At 35.5% G+C, this 5,210-nt stretch overlaps 1 long non-coding RNA gene across 1 annotated transcript; it reads left to right on the top strand.

The window, feature by feature from the left end:
- The first annotated feature begins 507 nt into the window (after positions 1-507).
- Positions 508-2,441, top strand: LOC126884863 (uncharacterized). Its single transcript, XR_007698172.1, has 2 exons — positions 508-592; positions 1,403-2,441. It is a non-coding gene; the product is annotated as an uncharacterized LOC126884863 (long non-coding RNA).
- The last annotated feature ends 2,769 nt before the right edge of the window (positions 2,442-5,210 follow it).

Below are 5,210 nucleotides of genomic sequence, written 5' to 3'. Positions count from 1 at the left end.
CATAAACGGTTCAGATGGTATAAAAAGGGGTTTTTTAAAATGTAACACCCTGTAATTAAAAATAGGCCAATTACCCTTAAGTGAAACCTATACCAAAAAATCAGTCACTTATTTGTGAATAATTGTCGCAGGATTTCTTCCTAATTTCCGTTACAGTTAGGGAAAAATATATATTTTTTAAAATCATCTTTTTTAAAAACTTGTCAACTTTGGGGCGCCACCCCCGCTAAACGGTGGATGATAGACATATGCTGTCGGAAATAAATCATAGAAAATATAGTCCTCTTCATATTTCTATAAAAAATGTTTTTTGTAAAAGGTACAGGAAGGGCTACGTTCCGCAAAAACCACAAATTACCCCCTTTAAAGGGGTGAAAAAGGGGGTTCCGGGGCGAAATTTTTTCAGAAAAAGTTAGTCTTATAATAAGCACCCCTTGATCTACCAGAAAAAAAATAAAACCGGACTTGTGTCCATTTTGCAAGGTTCAACCTCTGTTTCCTACACTATTTGTAATTCTGTAGGCACATCTATTGAGAAGTTACAACCAGTGGCAAAGTGCCTTAAGGGAATCTATGACATATATAATTGAAGGTATGAGTATATGTTTCAAATTAATTGTTGGATGATTCTGAGAAAGTGTAAATTTTTTTCATGAATTTGGTACATAACTGTCTTTATCTAAATTCTAAAAATCATTGACATCTGTTTTGAAGAACCATGTTCCTAGAAACCATTGATAACAAATATAGACGGTTACCTCTGCATTCGTTGTATCATCTTACTACCCTAGCCACAGTGAGTCTAATTTTTAAATCTATAATAATTGTTTACGTGCTGGTTTCATAAAGATGCTTCAAACATCTATATGGGTCTTACTAGGCAGCACAGCCATGCCTTTAATAGTTTTTCCAATTATATTTTCAATATGCTTATTCTAGTTAAGATTGAGGGACAAAAAGACCACTAAATATTTGAGTTCATTTTTAGGTATCAGCATTGGCTCTACAGCCCATGGTAGGTCTTGGCCTGTTCCAGAATCAGCTTCCACTCTTTCCTATCCTTTGCTTGGCTTTCCAATTTCTCACTCGAGCATGAATGTTTGGTATATATGGGATTATATTGTGATAACGACCAGATCTATGAAAGAATAGTATGTTGTTAAAGAAGATTGTGGTGACACTATTCATGAATATCTGATAATATTGGTTAATGTGAATGGAGTCCAAAATGGGGTTTAGGCTGTTATATAAAAAACTAGGTCATTAGCATATGGAAGTAGGGTGACATTATCTGGTATTAAATTATGTGAATGAGGAGAATTAAACCTAAAAACTCTATTTATTCTGCTAATCAATATGATTTTAATATATTTTAATATAAAACATATGTTATTCTTTCTAGGGACATCTCCTCTGAAGGAATTACAATTATTTGCCAGTATGTCAAATGAATTTTCAACATCAGTCATACTTTCATGAATTTATTGATGAAAATAAAACTAGGTACATGATTTATTATTTACTTCCAAGGGATTCTAAGATACTATGTGTAAAAAGTCCAATATGCAGTGATGAGCATGCTAATAACTGGCAAAATATGGGATATAACGCCAAAGATGGGAAACATGGGATGCATTCTGAAGTAAAAAGAGATGAAACTGAGAGAAATTATCGATATAAACATATAAATTAACATTACATTACAACTACATAGTTTCCCACCTTTAGACGTATCAGATGAGTATGAGAACTGTCACTGTGCCAGGAGAATTTTATAAAATACTCCTGTCACAGAGATCTAAAGGTGGGAAACTATGTAATGTTATCGTCGGCTAAGAGTGTTAACCTGCTAACTCCATTTTTCACTGTGAGTGATATTGGGGTAGTTTCTAGGTCCGTGTACCTTCATACCATGTCCCACAAGCCCGCTGGTTCCACTGTAGTTTAGAGATCGCTATTTCTAAACTACATTGGTGTCGGCGGGTTTGTGGGGTGGTGTATGAAAATACACGGACCCAGAAACTAGCCCAATATCACTCAAAGTGAAAAATGGAGTTAGCAGGTTAAAACTCTTATCCAAGGTTATGTTAATTTATTCGTTTATAACGATAAGTTCCACTTCTACCAGTTTCATCCCTTTTTATCTCACAAGTTAATATGTTTTCCATATTTTGCGTTATTTTGCCGGTTATTAGTGTGAGTACTCATTACTGTATATTTACGATTCTGTGATTTCTCAATATGATGCTGAGTAGGTATAGATCTGAGTAGGTATATAGTAGGTATCTACAACCCTTTCAAAACAGAAAATAAGTTCATTTTATGTACCTATTAAACTTTATTTTAAGGATGAATTTGAAATGCTTGTAGGGAATATATCTGTAAAAAATAAAATTGGTATTGTAAAATTGAAATTCTCAAAATATAATTTATAATTCGAATGTATTATTATTTTTTTCCTCTATAGAAAAGTCCTCTTATTAGTTTTCTCATTAGCACTTGACAAGACATCAGTACTTCGTTTTTTAGATTCCTCACAAGGATTCAGATCCGAAAGATCCTGCGTAGACGCCAGTACTTACTTAATTACTTATTCCTCTTCACTCCATGTGGAGCATAGGGCGTCAACTGTCTCCATTCTGTCTTATCCTTTGCACTGATCTTTATTTCTGTCCAGGTTTTCCCAATAGGGCTTTTCATTCACAGTCATTTGTTTCGAGCTCCTGTCATATGTCGTATAATCCGTGTATATTCATAGATATAACAGAATAGATTAGGCCAGTTCGAAAAATAGAGTAACGCAGAACAGTTCGGGTTGGTGGTCTATCTTTCTCTCTCTACTGGCGCTCAGCTTTCTCTCTCTAGCATATGATGGCTGCCGCCTCTGTGTAACTGTCGTTCCATTACTCCCACCTCTTGGTAGATACGCTCACACTCGCACGACAGACAAAGATAGCTAGAAGACCGTACTTGATATCAGCGTTACACCCCGATGCTTTGAGTGGCATATGACTAGCCTGATCTATTGTTGACATATCTCTGTGTATATTAGTATTATACACAGATTATACAACATATGACAGCAGCTCGAAGCAAATGACAATCAATGTTTAGCCCTATAGCATTAATTTCTTTTTCAACACTTCTTTTCCACATTTCTACGGGTCTACCTGGTCTTCTCTTTCCATGTGGTGTATATTCTAGGGCTTGCCTCGCTATGTCTGTGTCAGGTCTCCGTAGTGTGTGCTCCATCCAACTCCATTTCCTTTTGCATATTGTGTAATATATAGGTTCCTCGTTAGTTCTTGTCCATAGCTCTTGGTTTGATATACGGTTTGGCCAGTAAATGTTAAGAATCTTCCTTAGGCATTTATTTATGAATACCTGCATCTGTCCAATACATTTTCTTGACACTTTCCAAGTTTATGCTCCATATAGTAATACAGTCTTCACGTTGCTGTTGAATAGTCCTTCGGTTTTAATTGTCATCTGATGTGAAGACCACATTTTCCTTAGCATATTGAATGCGTTTGTAGCGTAGACGCCAGTATTGTACTATTTATTTCTGTACTAAGACAAATCACAGAAAAGGCCATCGAGTACAATAAACCAGCATATCTATGTTTTACCTGACAAAGGCTTTCGATCGCATCCAAGTCGAAGACGTCTTACACTTACTGTATAGAAGATACATGCCAATCAATATTATACGAACCATCGAAAACATCTATTTCCATAATCGAATACAGGCAAAGATAAATGGAAAACTAACACAGTTTATACCAGTACAAAGCCGAGTCAGACAAGGGAACCCGTTAAGGCCACTGCTCTTTAATGTATCTAATAATGGACGAAATAATAGAAGCAGTATGTAAAGATCATGGTTACAGAATGGGGAACAAAAAACTCCAAATATTAGGTTATGCAAACGACGCCACATTAATCGCCAAGACAGAAGACAATCTCCAAAGATTAACACACATCTTCAATACAACAGCCAAGAAATACAATATCAATATATGATAATATCAGCAGAAAAAACACATGTATGACATCTAAATACCCACTACGAGGTAAAATCGAAATTGATGGGAAAATATTAAAGCAGGAAGCAAGGTTTAGATATCTGAGAATAGATATACCCAGTTACGGAGATGTTGAAGAGGAAGTACGACAACAAAGCTTAAAAGCAAGTAAAGCGCTGGGATCTCTTAATGACACAATCTGGAAGAACGAACACCTAAGACAAGACACAAAAGCAAGAATCTATAAAGCAGCAATTAGACCTATATTGACATACACGGCAGAGACAAGACCTGACACATCTAAAACGAGACGACTACTAGAAACAACCGAGATGAAAATACTTAGACGAATATCAGGGAAAAGTCTGTTGGATAGAGAGAGATGCGAAAACATAAGAAGATCATGCAATGTAGAAGACATAAATGGATGAGTGACAAAACGGAAACTGGAGTGGAACGAACACATTAGTAGAATGGCAGAGGATAGGATAGTACGAATAGCACGAGATAAGTCACCAAATGGATGAAGTATTTGCAGACTAAGAAAAAGATGGTGCGATAATTTAAACAATTTAGGAGGCTAATATTGAAGAAGAAACAGTCTTTAAAGCCTACCTACAAGAAGGAAGACTCCTCTTGCTACGGCGCGTCGAATAATATATCGCTTGTACTATCCCGGAGAATTTAAAACCGTATTTCCGATTGCATTTTTAAAACTGGAAGTCCTTTGCCAAATATCTCACCTTTAGTACCATCCTTGGATTATAAGTTTTCATCCGACACCTCATTTGTCATTCTATCTGGTTTAATGACTGAGGAGTTGTGTTTACGGACAGACGGACGTATATAATTCAACGCTTTCACACTTTTTTAAAACTGAGTGAAAACAATATTTCTTTAGAAATCCATAAATATATTCGCTAATAATGAAACTAATTTGCAGTGGTTATAGCCAACCTTCATTAGTGGAGTAGGCATTAGAAGAAGAAGACCAATGAAGATAAAGTAGAGCCCATTGTTAGACCAAAATTTTGTTTATATAGAAAAAATTATTTAGTTGAAAATAGTAGGTACGTAATCTCAATGAATCCATTAAAGCTGATACATTTAGTCTTCAGAACAACAGTAATAATTATTTATGAAACTATCGATAAATTGTCAAGAGCTTCGTAAACGTTAATTGTA

The sequence above is a fragment of the Diabrotica virgifera genome, chromosome 5 (assembly GCF_917563875.1).
Source record: "Diabrotica virgifera virgifera chromosome 5, PGI_DIABVI_V3a".
In the NCBI taxonomy this organism is placed as follows: Eukaryota; Metazoa; Arthropoda; class Insecta; order Coleoptera; family Chrysomelidae; genus Diabrotica; species Diabrotica virgifera.
The sequence above is the reverse complement of the archived record's forward strand: the minus strand, read 5'-3'. Positions and strand labels throughout refer to the sequence as shown.